Below are 18,497 nucleotides of genomic sequence, written 5' to 3'. Positions count from 1 at the left end.
GCCCTGAGAAGCCCCAACACCGAGCAGCATTTGCACCAAAGATCAGCCCTCCAGCATCCACGAGATCTGCGTGGGGCCCTTTTGCTTTTTGCCACTCGACGCGTCATCCCGGTTACTGGCCCGTTGGCTAGTGGCCATCTTGGCGACGAAATCTACAAACAACACCGCTGGTCTGGTTGCTCCAGACTGGCCCTTGCTCCTGTGAAAAGGAGCAGCTCCTCTGATCTTGCTGGTTAGAGCACCAAGCTTTCATCGATTCCTGCGTGGCTTGCATTAGCCAAGGCCTGTTTGCTCCGATCAAGAAGCCGACACCGCCATCAGCTAGAGCCTTTGTGGGACAGCTCGTGAGTGACTCCTGGTCATCGTCGATCCCTTCACTTCCACGTGGCTGCGGAGACAAGCTTCCTTTCTTCACCTGTTGGCACCCGACATCGCCTGGTTCCTTCCTGGTTCCACGTCGGTCACTGGCTAGTGACTTTGAACACTGTCCCCTCTGCTTACAGGTCGTCTACTCTTCAGATCCACCCTTGGATCCACCCGAACTCTTCCTGCCTAGCCGCCTGCAGCATCTTCATCCTCAGGCTCCATAGACCTGCACGACGAAACCCGACGCACTTTGACCCCTATGCACCCGCTTCCTGTGGGTGAGGTAACGCTGGCACTCCGGTGCTCCTGGGTAGAGAAACATCTCTAGTGTCTAGGTTTCAAGTTGTTAGGTTCTGGTCCATCCGGAAGACTCCTTTTCCTTTAACTTTGTGACTTTTACGCACCCATTGAAATCAATAGGTGCACGCGTGTAACTTTTCACACTGCATACGCATCCTGTGGGCCTCCTGGTCACTAACTACAGTTAGCTCCTTGTCGTCCCAGCGATTTCCAAGGCCCTAGGCCTTCCTTCCTTTCTATTCGTGGTTCTTATACCACTATTTTAGTATATGGTTTAGCTGGCCACCTGGCCCATCCATAATTGGGCAACTTTTATATATTTAAACACTGCCTTGTTTTAACGAATGTGCTTCTGTGCTCATAAAGAGTATAGGGGATACTTTTAAGTAAATAAATACATATATATTTTGAATATATATCTGTGTGGTGTCCTTTCATTTGGTATTCAAGGAGGTTACATATGGTAAAACAGCTGGCTTCACATGCTCTCAAGAGTTTAGCCTGCAGACTGCACTGTCCACGCTACCACTAGGATAGCTGGTCTATCAAGGTTGACTTCAACCACCACCATAAGGGTTGTTTGGCATGGTACAAGGTGATCACTAGAGTTAGTGAGCAGCATATACCAGGCCAACTTCTCACAGGGGGCATCATGTGGGGAAGGACCAGGCACCGCAGGGACAGGAGGGGGAAGGGTAGGTGTGGTGGGTGCAGGGACGGACTACTCCACCACAGGGGGTGGGGCAGCACCAAAGGTGGAGGCGAGCTTGGCGCTGCACACTTCTGCCAGTTCCTCAAGCGTCTCCCCTGCACCCGGAGAAACAACAGGCCCCAAGGAGGGGGGGGGGGGGAGGTCGGAGGGATGGGTTGCAGAGCTACTGGAGGAGGTGGTGGATGGGCTGGGGGACTTAACTCCCCTACCCGTGGAGTGCCTTGACCGTTTGCGTCCAGGTGAACTAGTGGGGCTGAGGCCCAGCCCAGCAAAGTAGGCCTCCTTCTCCGAATCTGGGGCAGGGAAGCCAAGGGGAGTGACATCGGAGGGACTGGGGAGTGAGTCATGTGGACCAGGACTGTGGCTGCTGGCCTGCCTGTGTGCCCCAGACCCAGTGGATGTGCCTGCTTCCCCCTGAGTGTGCGTGTCAGGAGGTGTGCACTTGCCCTTACGTGGTGGTGTGCTGCTTCTGTCTGGTGGGGTGCGTGTGTGTGGATGTCTTGGTGTGCTTGGGACAGGCATGGGTGTGGGACTTGTGGATGGGGCAGGGGTAGGGGGGAACACAGCGCTGCAGGTGACTCGCTACTGCCGTCAGTGACGAGTCCAGGGACCTCAGCAACATCCGTTGGTCAGACATCGCTGATGACATGCCCTCCATGTACGACACCATCTGGGTCAGCAGTCTGGTGTGGCCATGGAGGACAGTCAGGATCGATGTCTGCCCAACTTGCAACTGGGGCTGAATGTCCACAGACTCTGCAGTGAGGGCAGCAGGGGGGACAGAGCCAGGGGGTGCGGTGCCTGGCACGAAGGAGACATGGTGTGGCCTAGCACGGACAGAAGGGACCTGAGCAAGTGGGAGGGCGGTGATGGGAATGGAGGGGGCGGCGAGAGATGTACTGCTGCTTTCAGCTGTGGGAGCAGCCTCCACCCCCTCTGGGAGCTCAGCCTCGGACCCGTCTGCCTCGTAGTCAGTGTTGGTACTGGGCAGGTCCTCCGCCTCACTCCCCTCGCCCTCCGTGCCACTAGATTCCACCGACTCCTCAGCAGTGGTGGCACCACTGCTCGATCCCTCCTCCACGTCCGTGCCGGTGTCTCCCTCGGTGTCCTCCGATGATGCTGTGGGCAAGGTGAAGAGACAGGAAAAAATCAGTCACCTGTATACATCTGACACATGAGTCCAAACAAAATAGGCAACAGTGCATATCAGGAAAGGCATCATGAGTAACATCTAGGATACTCCCCACATATGTAAGCCCTGCACTCCCCAGTTGGTTGACCCACCATGCCACTTGGAAACAATGAAAATTAGGACACAACAGCAAATAACTTGAAATCACAAGATCATGAGAAGCTAGTGTCTGGGATCAGTTGAGCACAGCAAGACTATGAAGGCATGCCACCTCTTGTTCACTGTGAAACAAACAGTATTGTCGCAACCAAGGCCAAATACCACATGCCAATGCAGAAGGTGTCCACACACTCAGAGATCTGTGAGTACTTTTGACACCCCAAAGAAATACAGTGTGACTCCTGGAAAATCACAACCCTTTACACAATGGACATGTCTAGCATGTGTGAATGTGGCACTCTGTGAACACAACACACATGTGTCGGTATAGCAGAAGTCACACAAGGAGGTGCTCACCAAACTACATGTACACAGTCATTGTCTGAGCTGCCAGACTCATTCAAATCAGCCACTGTTAGGCAGAAATGGCGTATCAGTAAGTACATATACATGGCACCAGGGTGGTCTGGATGACTTGACACTCGTAAGTTGGTATCAGCAACAACCAAGGACTAACCCAAATGCTAGCACACTGTGGGAACATGTATATGTATGAACTCCAAACAAGTTGTGTTCAAACTCTGCCTTACTTTAAAATGTGCCAGCGTGTCCCTGGAAAGTGTAAAGGTGGTGTCTTGTGCACTTCCTTGGGAGACATCTGTCATGCAGGCACATCATTGTCCTTCACAACCAAACAACAAGGTCAAGAATATGAAACATTGAGACATGTTGACAGGTGTAGTGAGTGCCAATGGACATTTTCTCTGAGTAACAACTTGAATAATGTCATTTGTCACATGGCTATCTGTCACCTGATCACACAGTTGGCTACACATATGACCTACTGACTGTCATCTGGAGTGGCACACATGTCCACACCCAGGACAATGCATAAGCTAATGGGCCTGCAATTGTTTAGCAAAAAAGCCTAGCTGTACTGTGGGTTCCCCCTCATGGCAAGCCAGAATGTACCCACAGATGTCAGCACACAAAGTCACAACTGTGTAGCATCTGAACCACACACAGGTGGCAAAAATGTACAAGCAGGATACATGATTGTCAAAAACTGACACAGGCAATGAAGCACGAACATTAAGCACTGGCCAACATCACGGGGGCACTGCACGATGACTTTCTGTACTGCGAATCATCACACACAAGTCAGAACTGGCAATGAAACATCAGGGTTGAACATGTACACCCCTCCCGCACACACCCACCCATACCTGAGTCAATGTGACTGATACCGATCAAGAAGTGAAACCTCTTATTCAGGGTTACAATAACTGTGCTTGAAAACTAGCTTCATTAACACGACATCACCTTGTAGGGCTGCCAAAACATGTTGGTCACAAACAAACATCAACAGATTGTTGTGAATAGCCACACAGGCACTGCCCAGTGTGAGTATGCACAAGCAAACTGATGTATCCCTGTCCAGTGGGCAAATGTATCAGACATGTGAAAACTACTACCTAGGCCAGGAAACAATGCCACAGAGGCAGAGCCATGATGAACCCACAGTGAATGTGCACAGTGTTGGATGACACACATGAGTAGGAGGGCAGGCTGTGTCAGGGGACTGTAGTGTGCACACTGCTCCATGGTCCTGGAATGAGCTGACTGTTACAGGAGCAACCGTCCCGGCACTATGCATATATCCCACTCATGCACATCATGTCTGAGGCCACAACATTGGTAATGCATGCAGCAAGTCTGTTCATTTGAACCCTCACACTCCTATGTTGGGACTCAGCATCAGTGCCATTGTAATTCTTAAATCCCCACACAGGTACGGTGCGTTTCACACGTACCCCTAGGGCACCATCACTACAGTGATACGGGCCATACTCACGCGTGTACGGGCCATACACACGTGAGTACGTGCCTATCACTATAGTTGGGGGTACCGTAGGGCCTAGTGATATGGCACGTACTCACGCGTGTACGGGCCGTACACGCGTGAGTACGTGCCTATCACTTTAGTTGGGGGTACCGTAGGGCCTAGTGATACGGCACGTACTCACACATGTATGGGCCGTACACGCGTGAGTACGTGCCTATCACTATAGTTGGGGTTACCGTAGGGCCTAGTGATACGGCACGTACTCACGCGTGTACGGGTCGTACATGCGTGAGTACGTGCCTATCACTATAGTCTTGTTGCTGTAGGTCCGAGTGATACGGCACGTACTCACACGTGTACGGCCCGACGTGCCGTACACGTGTGAGTACGTGCTGTATCACTCGGACCTACAGTAACACAACTATAGTGATAGGCACGTACTCACGTGTGTACGGCCCGTACACGCGTGAGTACGTGCCGTATCACTAGGCCCTACGGTACCCCCAACTATAGTGATAGGCACGTTCTCACGCGTGTACGGCCCGTACACGCGTGAGTACGTGCCTATCACTATAGTTGTGTTACTGTAGGTCCCAGTGATACGGCACGTACTCACGCATGTACGGCCCGTACACACGTGAGTACGTGCCGTATCACTAGGCCCTACGGTACCCCCAACTATAGTGATAGGCACGTACTCACGCGTGTACAGCCCATACACGCGTGAGTACGTGCCGTATCACTAGGCCCTACGGTACCCCCAACTATAGTGATAGGCACGTACTCACGCGTGTACTGACTGTGTGCTAAGTGACTTGGAGGTGTGTTCTGATGTGACATTCAAGTGATGATGTCATTCCACACATATTAGCTGGGACACTAAATTTATTAAGGGCATGGTGACAACATCATTCCTGTAGAGTACATGTACATGTCTGAGGATTACTAGCTCTTCGCTGACTTGTTGTGTGTCTGGCCTCCACAGGTTCTTGCGGCTGTCGTCTGCTCATGTCATCATTGCCCTCCTGCTTTTCCTCATGAGTATTGCAACGTGTGCTGGATCAGAGTTACATGCACAGACATGGTGAAAAGTCATTTGGGGTAAGGAGTGCAGCAAGGCATTTTGTGGGTTGTACGTGTTTGTGATATGTGGGGACTGCTCCTGTGCATGTTGTGTTACCATGCATACATGTCGACTCACCATGGGCCACATGACGTGTTGCATGGCTCCCATGAATTGATAGTCACCCTTCCTGACAGTCATCTGTAATGGTTTGTGGATTCTGAAGGCATCAATGTGTGTATAACGTCCCTCAGGAACATACGGGATGCTAATGGTGGACATAGTGTGGGACATCCCCATATGAGGCTCAATGGGGAATTGTAGACTCTCCATGTGCAGCAAGGGGTGTTAGGCTTAACCCCTTCACTTGTGTGCCAGCTCAGTAGGATTTACACATCTGTGTGTTGAAGGGGGTGGTCCAGTGTAGGTCACACATGGTCAGCCAAATGACCTGTGAGTCTGTTCCAATTGATGTATTTCCCTTAGTGTGAGGCTGAGTTATAAAGGTGTTCGTCACACTCCAAGGTGCCTCATCTCTGTCAATGCAGGTTTCTTGCCACTTTGCATGCAGCATATCTGGCATAGTTGTGGAAGATTATGCATAGGAGTCCATGTGTAGTTTAGCAACATGCATGCAGTTGCTCATGGATTAGGCTCCCTATTGGGCATGAAGTACATGGCCGTGTATGTTTTTTGGCATGTTGGTCCACACAATGGGCCATCAACAGCTGCTGAGGGTGTGTCTCCTGTGCGCAGGTCGGCCTTCAGTTTCCTGATCCGGTGTCATGCTTCTTTGGTGATTGTGCATGCATTGTCTCTGGGTGTGCCATGTGACACTGGACACTCCTTACTTTACACACGCGCCTGTTGCAGTTGTCCTTCTGACATCCTAGTCTATGTGTGCAAATTCTGTCATTTTGCAAGGAGATGCTGCCTGCTGCTGCGGCCCCTGCAGCAAGGGCCCACAGAGTATCCAGATTTGGCAACACACACGCCTCCAGGATGCTCCTCACTTCCTCCCTCCACCCATTCATTTTGCTGTCCTCAGCTTGTCTATGCCGCTGTTGCCGCCACGCGGTGCCAAAGACTGGACCATCAGCACATGCAAGGTGCACATTGCACCACCATCCTGTCCTTGCATAACCCACATCACACTACAGTCTGATGTATCAGCCACACTCCGAGCTATGTCCATCCGCACATCTAATGCCTACTGTCAGACATACCCTGGGCACACACACGACACCTTTGCATGCTGAGTGTGCAACTCCAACTGCCTACACTGCGCTGCCCCGCCTTCCAGGCCCTGTCACACCAACCAGGTCATGTCCCTAATACTCCCCACAGGCTCTGTAGCCCAGCAAGGGCATGGGAGTGGGACTCAAGGCTTCAGCATGTAGTATGGTGTCATCGTCTGGGACATGGCACAGGTATCATCTTTCAGCATGTCAATCTACAGAGTGTCCAGGACCACCCCCTCCACCATCACATGCGCACAGCACCTCATCATCAGCTCGTATGCCATTGACAGCCAGGTGCTCCTCAGCCTCATCAAAGACACAGACATTGGCAGTTCCATCATTCAAGTATGCATGAGATCCATTGATGAATGGCTGAACACGAGCCACCTGAGGCTGGACTTGTACAGGACTTAGTTGATCATCTGAGGATTGTCCCCTTCCAGCTGGGTCAAGTGCCTGTGTCCCACCCGCAAGAGCCCTGCACAAGCACCCAGTGGCCACACACACAAGATGGTGTGCATCATGTTTTGCTCGCTCACATATGCCATGCTAGTCCACACCATCTGTACCTCATGCTGCAACGCCCTCTGCATTATGCACATGATCCACAGATAGAGCCACTCCAAGAAAAGACAGACCATCCCCCAGGTCCATGACAACATCCGTGTCAAATACTGCCCTGCCCTCTACGGAGCAAGTACATACAAACTCCCAGGAAACTGGTCCACTTCCAGGGTGCATCTGCACACCTCAGATTCAACACCCTGCGCCCCAGCCACCTCACCGTCCACCATAGATAGCTGCAATGGATCACTGTCTGCTGCAGGATGACCCACACTCAGGAGGCAGTCCACAACCCCGACCCCAACCAACCTTGTACGTCTGTCATCCTAGATCCCGTTGGGCCATCTCCGTGCATCCAACCTTGCCCTGGCCACCGTTCTTCACATCCACCATACTCCAGCATACAGGACATTGTTCTCCCACCTGGCCACACATACTTGGGACTCCCTCCCCGGGAACCTCCACATGAGCCATGACCTCTACGCCTTGATGATAATCTCCCAAATAGGTCTCTCCGCACAGTTTAGCAAGCACCCCCGCAGCAGCCAGAGGCCATCACAGGTGAGTGTTGTGCTCCATGCCTACATTGAATGATACCTTGTGACCCATGTGTGTCCTGTACCAGACTCTGATCCCAGGGTATGGATGGCTGGAGTTAGTTCAACACTCAGGCATAGTTTGACATTTCCACACACATATGTCGTTGAATAATGCTAAATGACAGGAATGTCTCATGTCCAAAGTGATATATTTATTTGCGGTGGGGTAAGTGGTTTGGTAGATGCAATTAGGTGCTCTACCGGGGGAATAGAATCCAAAGTTCACAGGGGGAGATGGTATCCTTGGCATTGGAAGTCATCAGAGTCCAGGGCACATCGGGTCTATGGGACCCCTGAGGGATGGCATTTGCAGAGTTGCCTGCCTCCTCCTGGGTGCCCGGAGAACCTTGACCCTCCTGGTCAGACTGGCTCTGTTGTTTAGTGCGAGCAGGGCTCCTGGGTGTGTGCTAGGATGTGGCAGGAATGGGGGTGGTAGTTGGCACAGATGTACCTGACGCAGGTGCTGCAGGGGCTTGGGCACCAGAGGGTCCAGGTTGGTCGGGGTCATCCACGGAGTGGTGAGAGTCGTCGCTGCCGGTGGGATCATCTTCACGCGGAGCCTGGGACTGTGATTCTTCCCCCCCAGTGTTGGGGGGAGATCGTCGACGTTGCCCTGTGTGTGAGAGAGAGACAATGTTAATGGTGTTTCATGCAACATCTATGTTTCATACATATTCAAGTTGACACAGTTCCTCCAGGTAGTTGGATGTGCCTAGCATTCCTCTCAATGTCCACTTGGGGATGGGTATGTTGCGGGGGACAGATTGGGATGTTCTCCTGAGTGTTTGACCTGTAGATTGTTGGCTCTGATGCTTATTTGGCTCTGGATTGGTCTTGTTGTGTCACATGTCCATTGTGGGAGTGTGTAAATCCGTTGCCTCCCCCGGGGGTGTGTGCTTGTGTTAGGGAAGGGGGGGGGGGGGGTTGTGACCGGGCGTGCTGTTGTGTGTAGTGTGAGTTGTTATTGGGTCTCCCAGGTGATGTGTCTGTCCCCTCATGGTGCATGCTGGCATGACAGTGAGTGTGAGTTTCTGTGCTAGATACCTGTGCTTGTGGAGTTGGTGTTTGAGTGTACAGTGGTCCCAGGAGGGCCTTGTGCTGCATACAGCAGGGCCAAGTGTCAGCTACCTTGTCAGTACTTTGCCAGTCCCTGTGCATTGTGCATGGGTATGTACCTATGCCATATGGGCTGAGGGCATTGGTGTCTGCGTCTCATTTTCACAATGTGTTGTGTGGGGCCCACCCTCCCAGCCTCCCGGACATCCAGTTTGTGGTTGTTGTAGCCTTGGACATGGCCTTGCCTTGATTTGTGAAGGGTGCATGGAGACGTTAGTGGCATGAGCGTGGTTTTTGAGTGTGGTTGTGTGCGGTGAGTGCTTGGGGGAAGTTGCGTGCATTTGGTGTATATGTGGTGTGGACCCCATTGCCCCCATGTTACGTAAGTTGTTTGTGTACTCACCAGGCTCTGCGACTCCTTCGACTCCGTGTACTCCCACCGGCGGTAGCAGGGCCATCACCTTCTCCCAGGGATGGTAGTGTACGGGCCTGCGGGGCGGCCCACCTCCAGTGATGTTACTCTGGGCATACTCTTTGTTCATTTTCCTCTTGACCGCCCTGCGCAGATCATACCACCTGGCTTGGCATTCATGCCTGGTCCTTCGGATGGGCGCAACAGCATTCACCTTATCGACAATCCTCTGCCACATGGCAGATTTTTCAGCTATGCTGGTCTGTCTGGCCAATGTTCCAAACAGCTGTGGCTCGACTCTGATGTCTTCGTTGACAAGGAGGTCCAGCTCCGCCGTTGTGAACTTGGGATTCTTGTCTGTGGGCATGGTGTGGGGTGTGGGTGTGGATGGTTGTGGGTGTGTGGGTGTGAATGTGATGGTGTGTGTGTGAATGTGAAGAGGGGGATGTTTGTGGAGGAGGTTGTGTGAAGGTGTGTGAGTGAAGGTGTAGTGGAGGTATGAGTAATGTGGAGTTGTTTCTCAGTGGGGTCTGGCAGCAGTGGGTCTGTTGCAAAGGCTCATGGGTTGTGTGTGTGGGCCCTTTTTATTGGTCCATTTTTGGGTGTGGCTGTGTTTGAATTTTGGTGGGTGTGTTATAAGAGGTGGTTGTGATTTGGGGCCTCTGCCTGTTTGGATGTGCCAGGTCAGTCAGTGAGATGTATTTTGTCATGTAGACGTGTTTTGTGGTGTTGTGCGAGTCGAATTGACCCTCCTTGTGCTGTTTTACACTGTCCTGGTTCTGTAAGAGTCTTTTTCGCGTACGTACGATCCATACATACGCGATGCTGGGTGAGGGTGCTGGGGTACGGTGTTGGAGTGCAGTGGGGGTACGGTGCGTACACGTGTGGCCCTGGGGTACGGCGCGTACATGCGGAGGTACGGCGCATACATGGGGGGTAAGGCGCGTACATGGGGGGGAGGGCGCGTACATGGGGGGAGGGCGTGTACATGGGGGGGAGGGCGCGTACATGCGGTGGGGGTACGGTGCGTACAGGTGCAGCCCTGGGGTACGGCGTGTACATGCGGAGGTACGGCACGTACATGGGTGGGGTAAGGTGCGTACATGGGGGGGAGGGCACGTACATTGGGGGGAGGGCACGTACATGGGGTGAGGGTGCGTACATGGGGGGAGGGCGCGTATATGCGGTGGGGGTATGGTGCGTACAGGTGCAGCCCTGGGGTACGGCACGTACATGCGGAGGTACGGCGCGTACATGGGGGGTAAGGCGCGTACATACGGTGGGGGTACGGTGCGTACACGTGCGGCCCTGGGCTACGGCGCATACATGCGGTGGTACGGCGCGTACATGCGGGGGTGATGCGTGTACAGGGGGGGAAGGCGCATACATGGGGGTACGGCACGTACAGGTGCGGGGCTGGGGTACAGTGCAGACAGGGGGGTAAGGCGCATACATGGGGGGGTACGGCACGTACATGGGGGGTATGGCACGTACAGTTGCGGGGCTGGGGTACAGTGCGGACAGGGTGGTGTACGGTGCTGACATATTTGGGGGTGGGGGGGCTGTACGGCTCATACACGGGCATAAGTTTACCCATGTACATGTGTGCTACTGCGTTGGCTCCGTACGGGCCATTTTACGTGCGATTGTGTATTCGGACGGACGGTCGGGATCGTACTTGCGCGCTCGGACTTGTGTTTTACGATTTGCACGTAAAAATGTCCGGCTCACTCTCGTACACTTTTCCCGACGATATTCAGACGTAAAAACTTTCCGACGCACTCTCGTAGACTTTTTCCGACGCTATTCGTAGTTATTTTTCACGGACGAATCGTACTTGGCAGTTTGTACGGTACTTGTACGACTCGTACGTAAAAAAATACGGATACGGGTCGTACGCAAATTATTTTTAACAGATCGGAATCGGCACCTTGATGGTCACAAAAGTGATTTATTGGGCATTTTTTTGCTGATACAATCTTCAAGGGAATATCTGCGACAATCAAATATATGTGGCCCACAAGAAAACCAATGTGTTTGGAGAGAAGTACAGAAATGTTTTAAGATAACTTTGAATCCAGCTGCTTATGATCTTTTGTTAGCTGTCAATTCAGTGACCTTACAGATCAAATCCTGCATGCCTTTCCCAGGGTTTTCTGTGATGAAATGAGTAAACGGATATTTGAACATAAAATAAAACTGAAGGGTGGTGCCGAACCTGTCAGGCAAAGGGTAAGGGAAGTCCTATTCGTTTTCAGTAAGGACTTGCAGAAACTCCTAAATCAACTAAAGCGGATTACATTATGATGAAACGGAATCCTCAGCTAGGATTTCAGCAGTGGTGCTGCCGAAAAAGAGTACTGGAGATCTGAGGCTTAGTGTGGACTTGACGGCCCATAATAGCAATATTCCAGTGGGCAGACTTATTTTACCAAAGATTAATGAATTACTGTGCTTGCTTGAAGGGGCAAATACCTTTTCCACACTTGATTCACAAAGTGCATATCACCAAATATCATAATTTTTGTCTTCTGGACCACTAACAGCGTTCATTTGCACCTTTTGGTGCTTTCCAGTTCACAAGATTGCCATTTGGTCTGGGATAACAATCCTCAATTTTCCAGAGGATATTTTTCCACATGTTTATAGACATGGAAAATCAGATCAGGTGCTTCCAGGATGGCATATTGGTATTTACTATGGCTAAAAGTGATCATTTTGAGGTCATGACAAAGATGTGCAGGAGATTGTCTACAAGGAGATTGGCTTTATGTGCAGAAAAATGCAGATTATTTGCATCCCAGTTGAATTATTTGGGACATAAAATATCAGCCAGAGGTGTAGTGCCAAAGGACAACTTGGTGAATGCTAAAAAGAAAGCACCACCACCTAATGACAGATCAACTTTAATCATTTATTAGACTCTGTGATGGAACCGTTAGAGATGCTTCTGCACAAGGATGTCGATTTTGTCTGGGGTTAGGAATAGCAATAAGCTTTCGATTTTGTCAAATCACGAATAATTCATGCTCCTGTTTTGCAGCCCTTTTCATATGGTAAAATGCACATAAGCGAAGAGAATGCAAGTGCCTATGGTTTAGAAGCGATATTATCTCAAAGTGCGGGAAGTTCTAAATAGATTGTGGCATATGCTTCCAAAACATTGAGTGTAGGCAGACACAGGTACTCAGTCTGTGAATGAGATCTCCCTACCTGTGTGTGGACAACAAACCATTTCAGACAATTATGTGTGGGGAAGTAAATTTACACTACACACTGATCATAAGCCTCTAGTTCATATCTTGTGCCCTGGTGTTGGAAGGAACTCTACTGCCTGCATTGTAAGATCATGCTCCAAAGTGCAGGAGTACAATTTGACATTGCTTTCATTCCTGGACACAGGAACCAGACTGCTGCCTGTTTGTCTCGGTTGCCATGTGGGGGAGAAAGAAGATGTTTTTGAAAATTATGAGTGTGATGTGGTTGCATGAGTGAGTGATAGTTTCACGATGCCTGAAATAAAACTGGATTAGGACTTATTGATGTTGGAAAATCCAAAAGACATTAAAATTAATTTGGTAAAGAAATATGCGCTGGAAAGATAGCCACACAGTAAGAATCTTAAAGGTACTCTGCACTCGTTTTCCAAGGTTGTGTCCAAATTCAGTGTTGAAGAAGATTTTATTTTCTGAAATGATAAATGTGCACTATCAGCAGGCCTTGGTTAACTTTTACTCAAAGTGAGTCACACTGATCACATGGGCATGTCTGCACTTAAGAATCTATTGCATAGTCATTACTGGTGGTCATTAATGGATGCCTAGGCAGAGGGCATAGTTAAACAGTGCCAGATCTGTGCTGTTGTTGATACAAATTGTAAAACTCAAACTCCACCAATGGGAAATGTTTAGTGGCCCACGTTTGCAGTGTAAAAAGTTGGATTGGTCATTGCAGGCCCTTTAAAGATATATAGTTCTGGTTGATTACCATACCAGAAGTTTTGTTTTCAGAGGGAGAGTGATTATGTCTTTTGTGCTTGAATTTCTGATGTAAATTTTCAGAGAGGGATTTTCATAAGTTCTGCTCATAGATAATGGGGTTAAATGTATGTCATCTGAAATGACGGTATCAAACATTTGGGACAGCGATGTACGATCCCCAGTGCAATGGCCAAGTGAAGTGAAGCACTTTAACCGGTACTTTAAGGAGGGGATCAACTTGGCCATGGTTGGAGGGATCCCTTTCATCATAGCAGAGATTGAAAGGCTATGGACTTATAGAATCACTCCAAATTCTGTCTGTGGAATGTCTCCATTTGAGTTGGCAAATCACTTTATTAGTTTGTCCTTGGTGGCTTAAAATGAAATTTAATGTGTGAATGCCTACTCGACAAAATTGACCTAGAGAACGAGAGAACAATAAATATTCACTGATAAACAAGCTACCTCAAAATTGAAGTATGATTCATTACATGATATTGCATGTTCTAAGCTGTATGTTGGTGACTGTGCCAGAAAGCAATTGCCCAAATGAGTGGAAAAGGGTAAGAGGAAATTTTCCAAGCCCATGGAAGTGGTCATGACCAACAAAGGGAGTGTCCTCACCTTAGATGGCATGTGTTGGAGCCTTAAGAGATTGTCTAAATGTGAGGGGCATCTAACCCTGATTATCTCGCAACAAAGTGATGGAGTAATTGCTATGACCGTAATGATGGTGATTAAATGAATGTGTTTGATGCAAACTTTGACTTGCCTGTTAAACATTCGGAAAATCAACCCAATAGTAGTGTTGAGCTAACAGTTCCTGTAGGCCAGGGCCTCCAGCCTTTACTGTTACAAAAGCTACTTATTCTGTTCAGTGAAAATCACCCTGTATTAGCAGTGTAATAGAGACCATATTAGACTAGATTACACTAGTGGCCACTTTATCCTTGAACATTAGTAGTGATCGACCAAGTTTGTAAGCCAGGGCTCCTACCAGTTATATATTGTTAATGTGGAATGCCTGTAAGTGGGTAAAACATAACTAAACCATAGCTACATTTCACCTGGCACCAAAGTAATGAATTTTGTAATATGTCTATACGGCAAATGATTATTCAAATATCAGATTTCATTATATTTTGCAAATTCAATCATTTTTCTCCAAACATCGGCTTACGAGATCTGAAAATAAACACTTTTATCACAAATTCTTGCTTTTAAATTTTGGTATACAAATATTAATTAAAACAAGAAAAAGCTTCTAATTAAATAAGCTGAGCTGCAGACAGGACAGCTACTTGCTGGTTTCTGAAGAGCTATCACTAGCTCACAAGCTACTTGGAGAAGCCTGTTTTACACAGCAGCTATGAATCTGTTGCTGATAGGGTCAAGAAGTATCCAAGGTCCAGGATGCCATCCAGGATGTTTTTATTTGATGATTAGTGCTCTGTGGTTCCCTTACCTTTTGTTAAAGGATGGAGATGTGTTTGTTTTATAATAATGGGATGTTCCATTATTCTCCACCCATAGTCCCCTATCTTTTCCCTTCCTCATCCCTCCTTACTAATTTTTTGGTATGTTTTTGTTTAGAACACAAGGTTATGAGAGTTCAATTGGTGACAGTTGGGGTTTTCAATTAGATGCTGATCTATTGTATGCTAGCAAATCAAAGTCCCTGGTAAGTTTCAACTTGTGGTGCAAGTTTTCTTCCTGCTGACAGGTGCCCATTGTAACCACTTCTTTTTAATCTATGTATTGAACTCTTTCCCCAGGCCACTGGGTGGGATGAGAAAATAGATCACTTTAGATGTGGACGTTTCACTGTTAAGAATATATTATTACATGGAGGGCTTTGGAGAGGGTTAGTGAGATTACAAAATTATTTGAAGAGGTTTTGGGATACAAGGTTAATAGTGGAAAAATATGAATTTGATTATGGTGTCAATGCCTATATCCACCAGGAAAAGCTAACCCCAATGTATCACTGTATCTCAAGGAATCAGCGACATTCCAATGAAGATTTTTGAGAGAGTGGCCAGAGGTCAGAAAATGCCTTATAATTAGAAGAACAATAGGGATTTGCTGGAACGTGATCATGGTTAAAATGAAAATCCTCACAAACGTAACCGATTTCATCAATTGCCTAGCCCTAAGCTTCGATAAAAGTGTAAATGACACGGATCACTAACAAAATATCGAAGGTCAAAAAATCGACCTACAAAAATATCGGAGCAAAAATATCGATGTCAAGAATATCGACATCCCGACAATGGCGGTACGGCCCGTACCCACGTCCCAAAGGCATGGGTACGGGCCGTACCGCCATTGTTGGGGTGACGTAAGGGTACGAACCGTACCCATGCCTGAAGAGCGTGGGTACGGCCCGTACCACGCGTATCCCTACGTCACCGCCACAATGGTGGCACGGCCCGTACCCAGGCCCCCAGAGCGTGGGTACGGCCCGTACCACCATTGCAGTGGTGATGTAGGGGTACGCGTGGTACGGGCCGTGCCCACGTCCTAAAGGCATGGGTACGGTACGTACCCCTACGGCACCCCAACAATGGGGGTACGACTCGTACCCACGTCCTAAAGGCCTGGGTATGGGCCGTACCTCTACGTCACCGCCACAATGGTGGTACAGCCCACACCCACATCCCACAGGCATGGGTACGGCCCGTACCACCATTGCAGTGGTGATGTAGGGGTATACTTGGTACGAGCCGTACCCACGTCCAAAAGGCATGGGTATGGGCCGTCCAGCCATTGTTGGGGTGCCGTAGGGGTAGGGCCCCTACCCAGGCCGTAAGACGTGGGTACAGCTCGTACCACGCCAGTGGACAGACACATAGGGGTGTGTGGCCATCAGCCCCAGCAGTGCCCAGACATAGGAGGGGTGGGTGCCTATCACTCCCAGCAGTGCCCAGACATAGGAGGGGTGGGTGCAGAGTCCCCCCAGCAGTGCCCAGACATAGGAGGGTGTGTGCAGAGTCCCCCCAGCAGTGCCCAGACATAGGAGGGGTGGGTGCCTATCACTCCCAGCAGTGCCCAGACATAGGAGGGGTGGTTGCAGAGTCCCCCCAGCAGTGCCCAGACATAGGAGGGTGTGTGCAGAGTCCCCCCAGCAGTGCCCAGACATAGGAGGGGTGGTTGCAGAGTCCCCCCAGCAGTGCCCAGACATAGGAGGGGTGGGTGCCTATCACTCCCAGCAGTGCCCAGACATAGGAGGGGTGGGTGCAGAGTCCCCCCAGCAGTGCCCAGACATAGGAGGGGTGTGTGCAGAGTCCCCCCAGCAGTGCCCAGACATAGGAGGGGTGGGTGCCTATCACTCCCAGCAGTGCCCAGACATAGGAGGGGTGGGTGCAGAGTCCTCCCAGCTGTGCCCAGGCATAGGAGGGGGGGTGCCTATCACTCCCAGCAGTGCCCAAACATAGGAGGGGTGGGTGCAGAGTCCTCCCAGCAGTGCCCAGACATAGGAGGGGTGGGTGCCTATCACTCCCAGCAGTGCCCAGACATAGGAGGGGTGGGTGCAGAGTCCTCCCAGCAGTGCCCAGACATAGGAGGGGTGGGTGCAGAGTCCCCCCAGCAGTGCCCAGACATAGGAGGGGTGGGTGCCTATCACTCCCAGCAGTGCCCAGACATAGGAGGGGTGGGTGCCTATCACTCCCAGCAGTGCCCAGACATAGGAGGGGTGGGTGCAGAGTCCTCCCAGCAGTGCCCAGACATAGGAGGGGTGGGTGCCTATCACTCCCAGCAGTGCCCAGACATAGGAGGGGTGGGAGCAGAGTCCTCCCAGCAGTGCCCAGACATAGGTGGGGTGGGTGCCTATCACTCCAAGCAGTGCCCAGACATAGGAGGGGTGGGTGCAGAGTCCTCCCAGCAGTGCCCAGACATAGGAGGGGTGGGTGCCTATCACTCCCAGCAGTGCCCATACATAGGAGGGGTGGGTGCCTATCACTCCCAGCAGTGCCCAGACATAGGAGGGGTGGGTGCAGAGTCCCCCCAGCAGTGCCCAGACATAGGAGGGGTGTGTGCGCAGAGTCACCCCAGCAGTGCCCAGACATAGGAGGGGTGGGTGCCTATCACTCCCAGCAGTGCCCTGACATAGGAGGGGTGGGTGCCTATCACTCCCAGCATTGCCCAGATATAGGAGGGGTGGGTGTAGAGTCCTCCCAGCAGTGCCCAGACATAGGAGGGGTGGGTGCAGAGTCCTCCCAGCAGTGCCCAGACATAGGAGGGGTGGGTGCCTATCACTCCCAGCAGTGCCCAGACATAGGAGGGGTGGGTGCCTATCACTCCCAGCAGTGCCCAGACATAGGAGGGGTGGGTGCAGAGTCCCCCCAGCAGTGCCCAGACATAGGAGGGGTGTGTGGAGAGTCCCCCCAGCAGGGCCCAGACATAGGAGGGGTGGGTGCCTATCACTCCCAGCAGTGCCCAGACATAGGAGGGCTGGGTGCCTATCACTCCCAGCAGTGCCCAGACATAGGAGGGGTGGGTGCAGAGTCCTCCCAGCAGTGCCCAGACATAGGAGGGGTGGGTGCAGAGTCCTCCCAGCAGTGCCCAGAAATAGGAGGGGTGGGTGCCTATCACTCCCAGCAGTGCCCAGACATAGGAGGGGTGGGTGCCTATCACTCCCAGCAGTGCCAAGACATAGGAGGGCTGGGTGCCTATCACTCCCAGCAGTGCCCAGACATAGGAGGGGTGGGTGCAGAGTCCTCCCAGCAGTGCCCAGACATAGGAGGGGTGGGTGCAGAGTCCTCCCAGCAGTGCCCAGAAATAGGAGGGGTGGGTGCCTATCACTCCCAGCAGTGCCCAGACATAGGAGGGCTGGGTGCCTATCACTCCCAGCAGTGCCCAGACATAGGAGGGGTGGGTGCAGAGTCCTCCCAGCAGTGCCCAGACATAGGAGGGGTGGGTGCAGAGTCCCCCCAGCAGTGCCCAGACATAGGAGGGGTGGGAGCAGAGTCCCCCCAGCAGTGCCCAGACATAGGAGGGGTGGGTGCAGAGTCCTCCCAGCAGAGCCCAGACATAGGAGGGGTGGGTGCAGAGTCCCCCCAGCAGTGC

At 51.1% G+C, this 18,497-nt stretch overlaps 1 protein-coding gene across 3 annotated transcripts in view; it reads left to right on the top strand.

The window, feature by feature from the left end:
• LOC146867787 (uncharacterized) overlaps positions 1 to 18,497 on the top strand; it is a 120,813-nt gene that overhangs the window by 46,532 nt on the left and 55,784 nt on the right. The window contains exon 2 of one of the 3 annotated variants that reach the window (XM_085608030.1): positions 5,501 to 5,616. The exons of the other annotated variants lie outside the window; for them this stretch is intronic. The gene's annotated coding sequence lies outside the window, so the exon portion shown is untranslated. The remainder of the gene's footprint in view (positions 1 to 5,500; positions 5,617 to 18,497) is intronic. 3 annotated transcript variants of the gene reach the window in all.

Source organism: Triturus cristatus, chromosome 1_2, assembly GCF_964204655.1.
Source record: "Triturus cristatus chromosome 1_2, aTriCri1.1, whole genome shotgun sequence".
Lineage (NCBI taxonomy): Eukaryota > Metazoa > Chordata > Amphibia > Caudata > Salamandridae > Triturus > Triturus cristatus.
The sequence above is the reverse complement of the archived record's forward strand: the minus strand, read 5'-3'. Positions and strand labels throughout refer to the sequence as shown.